The following is a 17,515-nucleotide window of genomic DNA, read 5'->3' on the forward strand; positions in this document are numbered from 1 at the left end:
GATATAGTGAGGACCAGTGAACCGGCATACCAACAACCCTTACCTACTCCCATTTGGCAGATTACCTACTAAAAAGTGCACTTACAATTGGACAGACATTATCTGGGCAAGGTCCCAGGTGCCTTTCTCGATCCAACCACAGAGTGAGACCAATTTTTACTAATGTTTTTTATTTCAATGTATGTATTGTATATGTAATTGTATTTTAATTGATTTATAAACATTTTTCATATTTAAACCTTAATTGTGTTCATTGTAACTTCAGCGCTGCTTCTTTGTATATTTTAATTGCAGCACATGTTTGAAAATGTGACAGTTAATAATGAATATACCTACGCACCAGCTGGGTGGTCTGGAAAACGTGAACTGTTGGTAGATCTCAAGGATTGGTTTGTACACATCGGGCCTACAGTGGACAGTAGTTAACAAACCCCAACACTCAGATTTTGTATGATCCTCAGACATAACAATTTTTGTCATTGAGATTGAACTTGACACTTAGGGGGAAATTTACCAAAATGGATTCGTAAAAAATAGGTGTATTCGTAGGCAGAAATACACCTATTTTTTACACATTTGTATTTTCGGGATTTACTATCCCGAAAATACAACAATTCGTATTCCTAATGATGGGCCATTCGTATTTGTATTTACAAATACGAATGTCTACACCATCGATAGGATACGACAGGTATCACCATTCAAAAGAATGGTGGTTCCTGATTTACTAAGCAGCCGTATTGATAATACGGCTGCTAATTGGTGTAAAACAGGAAAATACACCTTGCTTTCCCTGTCATATTTGGCTTTAGCCTGCACGGATCAGTCAGATCCGTGCAGGCTGCAGTGTAAAAAAATTGAAAAAATAAATAAATAAAAAAAAAAACCAGCGTGGGGTCCCCCCCCAGCCATAATCAGGACCAGGCTGAAGGAGCCGGGGCCGGTAATTAAAAATCAGGGAACCCGACAAATAGGGGTTCCCCGATTTTTAACAACCAGCCCCAGGCTCCAGGTCCGGGGCTGGTTCCTAAAATACGGGGGAAAAAATGACTAGGGGTCCCCCGTATTTTAAGAACCAGCCCCAGGCCAAACCAGCCAGCAGGGTAATGTCACAGCCGGGGGACACTTATTATATAAGGTCTTGCGGCCAAAACATTAACCCCCAATAAAGGGGTCCCCCCCTCCAGGACTTAACTGACCAGGCTGAAGCCTGGTGCTGTCCCCGGTGACCCTGGGCTGTGGTCACCGGGCTGATCTTGGTGTAAAAAAACGAATAAACTGTTGTCTAATACTGGGGAACTATGAGTCCCAGCAAGCCTCCCCCGCAAGCTGGTACTTGGAGAACCACAAGTCCCAGCCTGCGGGGCATTAAAGGGCCCGCTGGCACTTGTAGTTCCACAGTATTAAAAATAGTAAAATAAAACACACTGACACACACTTAAAATAAAACTTTAATACATCCAAAGCCCATACATACTGATACTTACCTATCTTCATCCCATAGGTAGCCCTGGTCCTGATGTCCTGGTCTTCTGGTCCTGTGTCGTCTTCTGGCTCCATTTCGACCGTCGCTGTTGCCGTCCGGGTCCGACGAAATCCATGGAGGAACCTATGGAAGGAAACCATACTCACCTGTCCCAGGGCGACGTAGTCCAGGGGGTCTTTGCAAAAAAACAAACCGAGAAGCCGAACCAGACGAACAGCTGAGCCGCACGGTAGTGTGTGTACATGTGCGGCTCCGTCCCCGAATGCTGCTATTGGCCGCCTTGCGGCCTAGCGGCCAATCAGGAGCCGCTAGGCCGCAAGGCGGCCAATAGCGGCATTCGGGAGGCGGAGCCGCACAATGTACACACAGTACCGTGCGGCTCAGCTGTTCGTCTGGTTCGGCTTCTCGGTTCGTTTTTTTGCCAAGACCCCCTTGGACTACGTCGCCCTGGGACAGGTGAGTATGGTTTCCTTCCAGAGCTTCCTCCATGGATTTCGTCGGACCCGGACGGCAACGGCTACAGCGACGGTCGACATGGAGCCAGAAGACGACACAGGACCAGAAGACCAGGACATCTGGACCAGGGCTACCTACGGGATGAAGATAGGTAAGGATCAGTATGTGTGGGCTTTGGATGTATTCAAGTTTTATTTTAAGTGTGTGTCAGTGTGTTTTATTTTACTATTTTTAATACTGTGGAACTACAAGTGCCAGCGGGCCCGTTAATGCCCCGCAGGCTGGGACATGTGGTTCTCCAAGTCCCAGCTTGCGGGGGAGGCTTGCTGGGACTCATAGTTCCCCAGTATTAGACAATAGTTTATTCTTTTTTTTACACTGCCATCAGCCCGGTCACCACAGCCCAGGGTCACCGGGGACAGCACCAGGCTTCAGCCTGGTCAGGTAAGTCCTGGAGGGGGGGACCCCTTCATTGGGGGGGTCCCCACTCCCCTTGGGCCCCTGGCCAGGCTGACCGGTCAGGGGGTTAATGTTTTGGCTGCGGGACCTTATATAATAAGTGTCCCCCGGCTGTGACATTACCCTGCTGGCTGGTTTGGCCTGGTTCTTAAAATACGGGGGACCCCTAGTCATTTTGTCCCCCGTATTTTGGGAACCAGCCCCGGACCTGGGGCTGGTTGTTGAAAATCGGGGAACACTGCAGCCTGCACAGATCTGACTGATCCGTGCAGACTGCCTGTACGAATTCGTATTAGCGGCCGTATATATGGCCGCTAATACGAATGGTTACACCATCGGAGGGTTACAAAGCAGTCGTATCTGACTGCTTTGTACATTCCCCTCCGGAACACGACTTTGCAGTCGTAGGGGAAATACTAATACGAAAAACTAGGTTTTTCATATTGGTAAATTTCCCCCTTAATAGCAACTTGACCTTGACTATTTAGTTCACTTGTCCTGCAAGTAGAATATCTTCTATATACATGAATTAGCTTTTGTTTCCTCATCTGTAGTTAAAACAGGTATATTTTGAAACTAGGAAGTTTAATAATGTTCCTGGTGGAACCAGGCTATTTGGGTGCACAATCGTGCAGAACAGGGCTTTGCCTATTGTTTATATAGGCAAAGCCCCACACGATCTAGGAAAGCCAGTGTCCCAAAAGCCACAGTCTCAGCAAGGGTCTCAAAGGCTGTAAGCCCAGTGGGGGTTTCTGTCTTGTCTGCTTGTAGGGAGGCTTTAGGACATGGGTCTTCAACCTGTGGCCCTCCAGATGTTGTGAAACTACATGTTCCAACATGCATTGCCACATTTTTTCCTATAAGAGCATGCCAAAAAACCTCAGGGCATGCTGGGACATGTAGTTCCACAACATCTGGAGGGCCACAGGTTGAAGACCTGTGCTTTAGGAGTTGCAGTCTCAGATGATATTGTTCTCGCTAAGAGTTCCAGTCCAGAGGTCCCAGAGGTGGATGTCTCCACGTCCGTAATATTTGAAGGAGATCTAGCCCATTTTATTTCCCTGGTTAATCATTATGCTGCCCTTTTTGAGTCGGGACCATCTTCAGGGGTCACTTGGGCTAATATTGTTTACCTCCTCATTTCTGCCTTCAAGGGTAGACCTCTTAAATGGGCTTACAAATGGATCAATTCTGGTGACCCTTGTCTTCGAGATCTATCTTCTTTCTGTGGTGCAGTTATTAAGAAATTTGGTCCCAGAAAGAGGGGGTTTGTTTCTCCAGCTCCTGGAAACGTGGTGGACCTTAAGGACCTGGCTTCTGAAGACTCGCAGTCTCTGTTTGTTCATTCTTCTGCCTCATCACTTGGTCCGGAATCCAGGAGTTTAGCTATTGGTTTTGACTCACTGACTCCTGCAAAAAAATTTTTTAATACATCTGGTACCCTTAGTTCTGACATACAGATAGTGGTAGATGCTCAAATTAGTTCAGTAAAACTTTTCAGGTGCATGCAAGGGAGGGGTTAATACTTAGTAAGTAACAAGACATTGGTTCCCCCGGCACACTGAATAGTTTTAGCAACCAATCTAGAACACTACATGATAATAGAATTCAGAGATATTGGTTACATATACCTGCGCAGGTGTATGATATGCCCCCAAGCCGCGTCAAGGGTTCTCTGTATATTGGGGGTCCCTAGCGCTATATCTAGGTGCAGGGTGTGGCACCCCAAAAACTATCATAAGCTAGGAGGTCCAGTGCGGCATGCCAGTGAGATACTAAGTGTTAATAATTAGTGATAGGAAGCCGAAGCTATACATAAAGGGAGAGATAAATGAAATGTAATTAAAATAAGAGAGAGAGTGTTAGTGAGGGAAAGTGTTAATAGAATGTAAGGGCATGCCGCACTAAAGCCACCCAGCCCAACCAGTCCAGGGGCACCGCACCCCACACCACTGTTACCCTAAATTGGGTCTACAATTAGTCAGCAAGGAGCCACATGATAATGGCTCCTTACTTGGTATATCTGAACTAAGAGCTACCTACCTTGGAGCAACCCCTGACTACTCCATGTGGCATATCAGGACCTGCATCTCCGCCTAATGCAAGCTCCTCTCTGCCTTTCACAACATACATACAGATAGTGGTAGATGCTCAAATTAGTTCAGTAAAACTTTTCAGGTGCATGCAAGGGAGGGGTTAATACTTAGTAAGTAACAAGACATTGGTTCCCCCGGCACACTGAATAGTTTAGCAACCAATCTAGAACACTACATGATAATAGAATTCAGAGATATTGGTTACATATACCTGCGCAGGTGTATGATATGCCCCCAAGCCGCGTCAAGGCTTCTCTGTATATTGGGGGTCCCTAGCGCTATATCTAGGTGCAGGGTGTGGCACCCCAAAAACTATCATAAGCTAGGAGGTCCAGTGCGGCCTGCCAGTGAGATACTAAGTGTTAATAATTAGTGATAGGAAGCCAAAGCTATACATAAAGGGAGAGATAAATGAAATGTAATTAAAATAAGAGAGAGAGTGTTAGTGAGGGAAAGTGTTAATAGAATGTAAGGGCATGCTGCATTAAAGCCACCCAGCCCAACCAGTCCAGGGGCACCGCACCCCACACCACTGTTACCCTAAATTGGGTCTACAATTAGTCAGCAAGGAGCCACATGATAAGGAGCCAGAGGAGCACCAGGAATATCAGATAGTGGAGACACCATCCTCCTAAACACCTGGTAACCGATTGCTGGAGAACTTCCACCCCTATCCCCAACATAAATTGGCACGAAAACAAGTGTTACTGCAAAGGGTGAGCATAATATATATCTGTGACTGCACTTCCATATTTACAAATTGATATCATCGTTATCACTTTAAGTAAACCAGACCACATATGACCTGGATACCTTCTCTCACTCTTTGACTATAAAAGTGATATCTCTACAATTGACTGTAGCGAAACAAAGTATATAGTTGAAAGTCTGTTGCTATTATTCTACCAGTATTTCTACATACTAATTGGGATCCCAACTCCATAGTCTAATCAAGTATTGTCTTTATATTTTTCATTTTATTGTTACTTTTATATAAACTTGTTTTATCTTCACTAAATGTATATGTGTTGCTAATTTTCTATTTTACTACATAAAATTCTTTAAAATACAAACAGTAGCCCTTATTCAGATCTGATCGCAGTACAAATTTGTTCTCAAAATGGGCAAAACCATGTGCACCGCAAGTGGGGCAGATGCAAAATGTATAGAGAGAGTTAGATTAACATACATTATTTTGTTTTTGTGCAGGGAAAATACTGGCTGCATTATTTTTACACTGCGATTTAGATTTAAGTTTAAACACACCCCACCCAAATTTTACTCTCTCTGCACATGTTACATCTGCCCCACCTGCAATGCATATGGTTTTGCCCAATTTGAGAACAAATTTGTACTGCAATCAGATCTGAATAAGGGCCAGTGTGTCCAATATTCATTCATCTTTACAGCCAATCAGTGTATTCAATTTATTATATATTTGTCAAATCAGCAGCGCAATTCACTCCAAAACCCCTCCCCTCATTTTTCTTTTTGTGTGAGTCGTGACAGACCCACAGGAGTGTATGCTGCAGCTGTACAAATTTGTATATAGAAAATCCAAAAAACTGAATTTTTCTGATATTGCCAAGCGCCGGGAAGTGTGTCTTGAAGAGATCCCAAATTTGGGACACTTTAATACACACCCACCCCCCATCGTAATAATTTTAATAGTCAAAACTCTGGAGTAAAAAGTCTATGGCAGGTGAGGCAGTGCCTCACCTGGCTACCTTTTCTGTGCATCTCTTATTAAAACTCAGCGAATATCCAGCAGTATATACTGCTGCACTTGTGTATGATGCCCAAATGTACCCCATGGCTCATAAATTGTGTGCAAATATGGCTCTGGTACTTCTCAGCCATTTATCTCACCGCACGTCGATTGGTGAAGCTGAGGTTCCGCCGGGAGAAAGCAGGCAGCGGTTGCCATGTAGGGAGAGAACACTAGCTGCCAGCGGGATCCCGAGCTGCAGAGTCCACACAGAGAAGGTAGGGAAGTCGCTCCTTAAGGGTGCAGGCACATTCATCATAGGCTGAGGGGAGGCCTCCACAGAATGGCTCAAGTGAGGAGCAGCCACAGTCTGGGTATGGGGAGGCTTGCTGCTTCCCAGTGTGGCCCAGCTCCTGTCACTGCTATTACCAGTTATTTATCACTGGAACAATATATTAACATCAAAAAAATATTTATGGGGAAACATATAGATGCCCAGTGTTCAGAATACTGGTGCTGGCACCCCTTCCCCACCTAACCCTTCCTTGCAGCAGTCGAACCCTGCCCCCACAAAGTTCCAGACTGTAACTTGCACCACTAGTGCCTAAACCTAACTCCCACACCCCACCGCCTAACCCTCCCTGCAAGTGCCAAGACTTAACCTCTGTAGGTTCAATGTCCCTGCGTCATCCCACCATCTCTGTCCCTGCGTCACCCCACCATCTCTGTCCCTGCGTCACCCCACCATCTCTGTCCCTGGATCACCTCACCATCTCTGTCCCTGCGTCACCCCACCTTCTCTGTCCCTGCGTCACCCACCATCTCTGTCCCTGCGTCACCCCACCATCTCTGTCCCTGCGTCACCCCACCATCTCTGTCCCTGCGCCACCCCACATCTCTGTCCCTGCGTCACCTCACCATCTCTGTCCCTGCGTCACCCTACCATCTCTGTCCCTGCGTCACCTCACCATCTCTGTCCCTGCGTCACCCTACCATCTCTGTGTCTGCGTCACCCCACCATCTCTGTGTCTGCGTCACCCCACAATCTCTGTGTCTGCGTCAACCCCCCTCAAAGTGGCATAGTTTAAAATTTGGCTCAATCTGTGTGGCATAGTGTGGATTTTGGCTCAATCCTGTGGCATAATTTGAAGTTTGGCTCAATCTGTGTGGTGTAATGTAAATTTTGGCTCAATCTGTGTGGCACTGAATTTTGTCTTTCATGTGGAGTAACGTGAATTTTTGATCAATCCATATGGCATAATGTAAAATTTGGGCTTAATCTGGGTGGCATCATAGTTCATGTGGCATAATGTGAATTTTGGCTAATTCAGTCTGGCATCATGTTTAAATTGCAAGTATAAGGGGGTCCACTGTTGCATTGCATAAAGTGTATAAGGGGTATTTGTGGTGTGGTACACTACACTCAAGGACATGCCCCCTTTCTCCGGAGCGTGTGTGCCTTCGGCGCGCATATAACTACAGCCTTTGCTTTTCCAATACCCCCACTTCGACCCATATATATATATATATATATATATATATATATATATATATATATATATATATATATATAGTCCAGGTGATGATCGGCACTCAGGGAAAAGGACAGGATGATAAATGCCAGGGTGCCTTCTTGAGAGACAACAGAAGTTGACGCTGAATATAGCTGTGGGCAGCAAGCGGCACTCGCAGGACTTGGTGAAATAAATGAAGACACAGACACTGGGTCTGGCAGCAACGTTTCGATCTTAACTGATCGTTGTCGAGCTTGACAACGATCAGTTAAGATCGAAACGTTGCTGCCAGACCCAGTGTCTGTGTCTTCATTTATTTTACCAAGTCCTGCGAGTGCTGCTTGCTGCCCACAGTTATATATATACACCGCAGTGTGCCTAAACTCAAATCAGCAACTGAAACATTTTATACTGTGTGTTGTGTTTAACCCCTTGTGGGGGCACATCCTGCTGGTCAACGATATTCTAGCTATTCACAAGATAGCACCCCCCCCCTTCTACCCAGGGGCGGGCTGGGCCGGGGGCAGGGTGCCATTGCCCCCCAGGCCGCTCTGACAGGTGTGCTGCGGCGCCTTTCCATTTTTGCACTGCCGGCGGCCATGTTCCTGTAGTCTTTTAAAAGATGTCTGAGTCTGCGGCCACATGAACATGGCCGCCGGCCTCCACGGCTACTGTGGCAGACGCTGGGTGTGGACGTCTTGACGATGACTCCTCCAACCCATGCGTCTGCAGAGGAAGGAAGGCAGGCTGGAAGAGTCGGGGGCGCAGCCTCAGCAGGACAGGCCGCAGCAAGCAAAAGTGAAATTCTGGGAGCCGCAGACACCACAGGCTGCTCCCTCTGTATAATAATGCCATGACACCACAGGCGGCTCCGCCTGTATAATAAATGATGCCATGACGCCACAGGCTGCTCCCCCTGTAGAATAATTTGTGTCATGGCATTACTATTATTATATTATACAGGGGGAGCAGCCTGTGGTGTCATTGTATTATTATTATACAGAGGGAGCAGCCTGTGGTGTCATAATTATTATTGTACAGCGGGAGCAGCCTGTGGTGTCATAGCATTATTATACAGAGGGAGCAGCCTGTGGTGTCATGGCTTTACTTTTATATTATACAGAGGGAGCAGCCTGTGGTGTCATGGCATTATTATTATACAGAGGGAGCAGCCTGTGGCATCATGGCATTATTATTATACAGAGGGAGCAGCCTGTGGTGTCATTGCATTATTATTAAACAGAGGGAGCAGCCTGTGGTGTCATGGCATTACTTTTATATTATACAGGGGGAGCAGCCTGTGGTGTCATGGCATTATTATTATTATACAGGGGGAGCAGCCTGTGGTGTCATGGCATAATGCCATGACAGCACAGGCTGCTCCCCCTATACAATAATAATTATGACACCACAGGCTGCTCCCTCTGTATAATAATAATGCAATGACACCACAGGCTGCTCCCGCTGTATAATATAATAATAGTAATGCCATAACACAAATTATTATACAGGGGGAGCAGCCTGTGACATCGGAATCGGTACATCTGTCAGAATGAACTTAGGTCTACAGTCATTAGGTCGACCCCACTAGGTCGACTGGCAGGAAGGTCGACCTGACTTAAGGTCGACATGGGCCAAGGTCGACATGACTTAAGGTCGAATTTGCATAAAGGTCGACATGAGGAAGGTCGACTGGTCATAAGGTCGACATGGGTTTTTCACTGTTTTTCGATCCGAATGTCGACACAGTTGACATTGACACAGTTGGCAATGAGAATCGGACCCTCGCATCGCTTGCTTCGCTCGCAATGCTTCGGGCACGGTGGCTCACTTCGCTCGCCACAGCTTTAATAACCTCCTCCACGCCCTAGTGGATGGTAGGGCATGAAATACCGCTTGTCGGCACATGTCGGCTCAAAAAACAGTGAAAAACCCCATGTCGACCTTATGACCAGTCGACCTTCCTCATGTCGACCTTTATGCAAATTCGACCTTAAGTCATGTCGACCTTGGCCCATGTCGACCTTAAGTCAGGTCGACCTTCCTGCCAGTTGACCTAGTGGGGTCGACCTAATGACTGTAGACCTAAGTTCATTCTAATAGATGACCGCTTCCCGTGGCATCATGGCATTATTATTATACAGAGGGAGCAGCCTGTGGTGTCATTGCTTTATTATTATTATACAGAGGGAGCAGCCTGTGGTGTCATGGCATTATTATTATTATACAGGGGGGAGCAGCCTGTGGTGTCATGGCATTATGCCATGATGGTACCAGCCCCATCATAATTGTCTATAGATAATTCGCAAACAGAGGCAATAATATTAGTGTTTTTCATGAAATATTCCTATAGGAATAACTTGTAAAATAAAAACATATAAAAAAATCTTTTTCTTTAAAATTGCTTGTGCAGTATAAATTAATATATTCATTGATTTATCACTTTTTTACACATTAGGACTTAAAAGTAGATAACATAAATAAAAATGATTTCACTTGGCATATAAAAAATATTTATAAAAATTAAAAAAACTTTTTTCGAGCAGCCGAGCAATCTTAGATTGGGGATTAAGAGTGCACCCCACCCGAGTTTCTTTTTCTTCTTTTGTTTGTGATGCTAAGTGTGCCGTATCAGTCTAGTGTTTGTGCCACCCACTTGTGTCGCTTATTATAGTCATACAACTACCTCAGTGCAACCTTTCGGCCTAAAATCAATGTGCCTTATTCTGGTCTGTGCTGCCGGATCCGAATATGCGGCCAGGACCGTGCGTCCGAAACCCCGCCTTCCATACGGATCGCCAACTCCGTCCGAACGCGGTAAGAAGCTGTCCGCACGGACCGCAAGTGTATTTCTCATGGAATACACCTCCTCCATCTCAGTTAACCTCCCCATCATTCGATGGTCGCAGACCATCGAATGCAGGACCGAGTGGTCCACCAGCTCCCGCAACCTCAGACCACACGGGCATTTCTCCGTGCAAAAGCAGGGATCTGGGCGGGCAGCTGTCATCCGGCAATGTCATATGTCCACCCCCTACACGTGCATCACGGCCGCATTACCATACGGACGCCCAGCGTTTTTATGGGAACGCCCATGAAACGCGGGGCGTATGCATATGGTAATGAGCCCAAATAGCCCTTCACACCCCTCTCCATCCCCTGTTCGTAGTGTACACATTTCATGCGGAATTTGCCCGTACGCCCCGCTCGCACATGCGCAGAGACGCCTCGGTACATGCGCAGACACAAAACATCGGCGGCACGTACGCACACGGATATTACCGCACCAACCAGAATAAGGGCCCATGTGAGGTGTGAGGTGTGAGGTGTGAGGTGTTCAGAATAGCCTGGAAATGAGTGGAGAAAAAAAAAATATTTTTTTATTCTTTTAATAAAAAAATGTCAGCACCCCTGGATTGATACAGCAGACTTAGCAGCTCCCCATGAATTACACAGCACACTTGGCTCACACCTGAACTGATATGGCACACTTAGCATCACCCCTGGACTGATACGGCACACTTGGCAGCACCCCATGAATTATACAGTAGACTTGGCTAACACTTGGAATTATGCGGCACACATGCAGGCACCCCTGGACTGATACAACACACTTAGCAGCAACCCATTAATTATACAGCAGCCTTGGCTTGGCAGGAACCCATGAATTACAGGACAATCAATGCATTTAAAGTTCCCACAAGGGCCAAATGGTTGTGATGTTAAAGGCTTTCATTGGTTAACATTTCCCCGCTGCCCTTTGAGGCCTGAGTATCAGGACAGTTGAGATGTGCGCTGTTCTATCCCCTTATCCCTAAACACAATTTGAGACTCTTTTGCTTTAAGTTTTTGCAGCATAGCGGCCATCTTGTCCCATGACATCATTATGACATCACAAAGGCTCTGTGACACAGGGACTCCATCACCTGAGACTCTGCAGTTGTCAGGAGAGGAAGCATACTTTTTGCTCTCTTGCTATATCGCTTATATTTGAATTTCGTTGAACTTTAGCGGTTACCTGTACCTCTGGTGACATTATGGGCTGTCTTTGCAGCAAACTGTGCGTCCCTGAACCCAGGAAGAAGGTAAGTGCACTGTTATATTTATGGGTTGAACTTTGCACATACAGAGGATTATCATAGGCCGCAATAGGGGGAGCTCACCCGATATTGGGTGTTTCTGGGCAGATTGGGAGGTGATTTGTCCTGTTTTATACGCCTAAATATGGGGGATAGGTATCATTTTGACTGACTGATTAGTAACATTTAAATGTACCACCCCATATGTAGTATTAGAGGGCCTGAGATGTAATACTTACACCATTATGTACATCTCCTGTACCCTCCCATGCACAATTCCCACACAGCAGTGTCTTATAATGTGGGCATGTTGTGTAGTAACACTCACATTTCACCATTAGCCTCACAGGCTCTCACATTATCAGCACTGAACCGTCGTCCATCTCCCCACCTTGCTGGGCTTTGTAGTTCGGCAGTACTTCTGCTGCTTTTGTATATGTAGGTTTCCCTGCCAGTAGCTGCCTCCTGCCCATTCTCCTCCTGCCTGACCCTAACTGCCACTAACTGCCCATGCTCCCTGGCCTGTGCTCTGTAAACAATATGTGTAGAACAGTTATAGGGATGCCATCGACCATCTCTGATTCCAAATCATCCATGGTTTATGGCCGATATTGAATACTTTTGCCATCAATGGGGGAGAGCCAGATGGTTTCCCTCCATCGATGGCACAGCAAAACCGATGTTTTGCTTTTGTTTTTTGTCAAAGTGTCAGGACATGGAGCATAGCTCTGCCCTGACTCCCATTAAGCCCCACCCCTGTGTTTTGATTGGGCCACAGGCCAATCAGTCAAACACAATGGATGACCATCGATAGGTAAAAGTATCGATGGACATCCATTGCATAGTTTAACACTCGATGGCCAGTTGCACTATTGCCATCGATGGCAATGGCAACGATGACCATCCCAAGTACAGTACTGGTAATGACGTTATCACTTATAGTTGCTCTGATTCTATTACTCGTGCATACATACCTACCAACATGGCCCATTCCTGGGCTTCCCTCTGATACTATTACTCGTGCATACATACCTACCAACATGGCCCATTCCTGGGCTTCCCTCTGATATTATTACTCGTGCATACATACCTACCAATATGTCCTATTCCTGGGCTCCCCTCTGATATTATTACTCGTGCATACATACCTACCACCATGTCCTATTCCTGGGCTCCCCTCTGATATTATTACTCGTGCATACATACCTACCACCATTTCCCATTCCTGGGCTTCCCTCTGCTACTATTACTCGTGCATACATACCTACCAACATGGCCCATTCCTGGGCTTCCCTCTGATACTATTACTCATGCATACATACCTACCAACATGGCCCATTCCTGGGCTCCCCTCTGATATTATTACTCGTGCATACATACCTACCAACATGTCCCATTCCTGGGCTTCCCTCTGATATTATTACTCGTGCATACATACCTACCAATATGTCCCATTCCTGGGCTTCCCTCTGATATTATTACTCGTGCATACATACCTACCAACATGTCCCATTTCTGGGCTTCCCTCTGATATTATCACTCGTGCGTACATACCTACCAACATGTCCCATTCCTGGGCCTCCCTCTGATATTATTACTCGTGCATACATACCTACCAACATGTCCTATTCCTGGGCTTCCCTCTGATATTATCACTCGCGCGTACATACCTACCAACATGTCCCATTCCTGGGCCTCCCTCTGATATTATTACTCATGCATACATACCTACCAACATGTCCTATTCCTGGGCTTCCCTCTGATATTATTACTCGTGCATACATACCTACCAATATGTCCCATTCCTGGGCTTCCCTCTGATTATGATTGCTATACTATAGTTACTTGTTTACATAGGAGATGACAATCATAAATTAAGAGCATGGCCATTGATTAATAGTCATCAATGGTTTATGGATGATGTAGAAATAGTGTTTTGCTATCAATGGGGTAAAACCTAATGGTTTCCCTTTATCAATGGTGCATATATCAATGGTGTATATATATATATATATATATATATATATATATATATATATATATATATATATATAGAATAGTAAAGTTACAGCTGGCTCCACTGCCCTGATCTGTTCTATTGCTTCCATGGTAGAAAGTGCTTGCACTGCAGACAGTTATGTAGTCACAGCTCATGGTGTCTCTTCCTCTGCTCCTTACAGCCAAGCAAGTCTGCGAGGCTTATTAAAGGAGCGGCCAAGCACCTCACCAGCGTGCAGCCCCCCACCAGTGCGCAGACGCCCGTGCCTAATGTGTTTGGTGAAGGGCCCACTGAGCCTGACATTACTCTGATCACAGAGTATGCGGCAGCAGTCGCGGCAGAGATCATGGAGTACCTGATCAGTGAAGGTAAGCTTCCCCTAGGTGCAGAGATGCAACTAGTGTATATTTAATAGGATGGGAGTTCTGTGACAGGCTGGTAACTAGTATATATGTAATAGGCTGGGAGTTCTGTGACAGGCTGGTAACTAGTATATATGTAATAGGCTGGGAGTTCTGTGACAGGCTGGTAACTAGTATATATGTATTAAGCTGGGAGTTCTGTGACAGGCTGGTAACTAGTATATATGTAATAGGCTGGGAGTTCTGTGACTGGCTGGTAACTAGTATATATGTAATAGGCTGGGAGTTCTGTGACAGGCAGGTAACTAGTATATATGTAATAGGCTGGGAGTTATGTGACAGGCAGGTTACTAGTATATATGTAATAGGCTGGGAGATCTGTGACAGGCAGGTAACTAGTATATATGTAATAGGCTGGGAGTTCTGTGACAGGCTGGTAACTAGTATATATATGTAATAGGCTGGGAGTTCTGTGACAGGCTGGTAACTAGTATATATGTAATAGGCTGGGAGTTCTGTGACAGGCTGGTAACTAGTATATATGTAATAAGCTGGGGGTTCTGTGACAGGCTGGTAACTAGTATATATGTAATAGGCTGGGAGTTCTGTGACAGGCTGGTAACTAGTATATATGTAATAAGCTGGGGGTTCTGTGACAGGCTGGTAACTAGTATATATATAATAGGCTGGTAGTTCTGTGACAGGCTGGTAACTAGTATATATGTATTAAGCTGGGATTCTGTGACAGGCTGGTAACTAGTATATATGTAATAGGCTGGGAGTTCTGTGACAGGCTGGTAACTAGTATATATGTAATAAGCTGAGGGTTCTGTGACAGGCTGGTAACTAGAATATATATAATAGGCTGGGAGTTCTGTGACAGGCTGGTAACTAGTATATATGTAATAGGCTGGGAGTTATTTGACTGGCTGGTAACTAGTATATATGTAATAAGCTGGGAGTTCTGTGACAGGCTGGTAACTAGTATATATGTAATAAGCTGGGGATTTTGTGACAGGCTGGTAACTAGTATGTATGTAATAGGCTGGGAGTTCTGTGACAGGCTGGTAACTAGTATATACTTAATAGGCTGGGAGTTCTGTGACAGGCTGGTAACTAGTATGTATGTAATAAGCTGGGAGTTCTGTGACAGGCAGATAACTAGTATATATGGAATAGGCTGGGAGTTCTGTGACAGGCTGGTAACTAGTATATATGTAATAAGCTGGGAGTTCTGTGACAGGCTGGTAACTAGTATATATGTAATAGGCTGGGAGTTCTGTGACAGGCTGGTAACTAGTATATATGTAATAGGCTGGGAGTTCTGTGACAGGCTGGTAACTAGTATATATGTAATAGGCTGGGAGTTCTGTGACAGGCTGGTAACTAGTATGTATGTAATAGGCTGGGAGTTCTGTGACAGGCTGGTAACTAGTATATATGTAACAGGCTGGGTGTTCTGTGACAGGCTGGTAACTAGTATGTATGTAATAGGCTGGGAGTTCTGTGACAGGCTGGTAACTAGTATCTATGTAATAGTCTGGGAGATCGGTGAGGGGACCGGAGCTTGTTATCTCACCAGCCTGATTTTGCTTTATACATTATACATTATATCTACAGAGGAGATTGCGCCTCCGCACAGAACTCACACCATATTACATAGAGCTCATAGACAATACGGGGGTATAATTGCTACAAGGATAAAAGGTGATGTTGCACATAGCAGCCTACCAGATTGTGTCTATCATTTTGTAGCCTGCAAGAGTGAGGTGCAGAGACGTGTGGAGTCCCTAGTGTCCTACACGATGACGGATGACACAATGTCACGTGATGAGATCACTGAGAGCAGCACCAGTGGCTGTTATTACTTGACGGACCGGTCATCATCCTCCTTTGACACCAGCAGCACCAGTTCTGAATCCTCAGAATCCTCCTCAGATACCAGCAGTGACTCCTCCCCCAGGTAGGTTGCCGGCACAATACGCGCGTCCTCCCTGCTCCGGTCGCTGGGGTAGATTTCAGGTCTCTTGTCTTACACACATGCTGTGATGTAGAAACTATCTTCATATCTACCTGCAGCTGGGGCTGCTACACAAGTTCTACCACACAGAGCGCTAATGGGCTGGTATTCTACTAGTATATATCAATATACTAATGAGTGTAACAATATAAGAAGAGAAATGCTATAGGAGAAATTAAGTCATGTAAATTATGGGGCCTACACACACGTAGCGATATTATCAGTGATCTGAGCTATACTAGATCGCTCAGCACTCACCGCTCAGCACAAATCGCTCAGCACACAGCGCAGCACAGCGCCGATGTTTGCTGAGCGATCTGTCACTGCCCAGGTTCTCAAGAGGGAGAACATGGGCGATGACCGGATTTATACGTCGTGCACTATCTATATCTCCCAGCAATAGCGACGCACGGGGCCACACATCACTATCACTATGGGCCCTACACACACAGTGATGTGTGCTACATTTCTAGACGATCTAGTCAGATCACTTAGAAGATAGGCCAAAATCTCTCAGTGTGTGGCCCCATTAGAGGGATCTCATTTCACTGTACACTGGGCTTCCTGTATGGCGCCGTCCTTGTCATGTGACACCCACAGTATTAGCGCTCTTATTGGTCCAAAGAGGAATCACACAGATAACTGTAGTCAGTAAGGGCCACTGACATGGTGCAGGTGCTAGATAGCAGCAGGCCAGGGAATAATGAGAGGACTTGTACATGGGAAACGTTTGTGTCTTCACAATAACAGTCACTGATCAAAGTTAATATTTATAGGAAGAACATCTACTACAAGCCTGTCTCTGTGGGCTTCCTCTGCCAGGATGAGGAGGATGGAATGCCCAGGGTGGATATATGAGCAAGACCAGAACCTGGACATCGGACTCCCTGAGTCATTTCCAAGTTATAATACATGTCCCAGAATTTGGGAACTAGCAGCTTTAATATGTTTTTTTCTAAGTTTATATTGATTGTTATGAGCATAAAACTTAAATCATTGAAGTTTTATCATAAATGTTAAAGCCTGTCCTGTTGACAGCTAATCCCCCTACTTAAACCTGTCCCGTTGACGGGTAATCCCCTACCCCCAATCTCTGTCTTCACAACTCCCTCTCTCCATATCCAGCAAGTTTGAAGCATCATTTTGCTTACACTTTCTGGGGAGTAATTTGGTCGCTGAGCGGCCTCTATATGAATCTGTTGTGAACAATAAAAAGTAACACAAGTCAATCAGTGTCTGATATGTTATTCCCCACTAATGTGAATGTTTCCCATTGTACTCCTGTATTGGTCTGACCCATATTCATGTGTAATAATAGCTGTGGGAATGTAATGTG

Source organism: Crinia signifera, chromosome 2, assembly GCF_055691185.1.
Source record: "Crinia signifera chromosome 2, ASM5569118v1, whole genome shotgun sequence".
Lineage (NCBI taxonomy): Eukaryota > Metazoa > Chordata > Amphibia > Anura > Myobatrachidae > Crinia > Crinia signifera.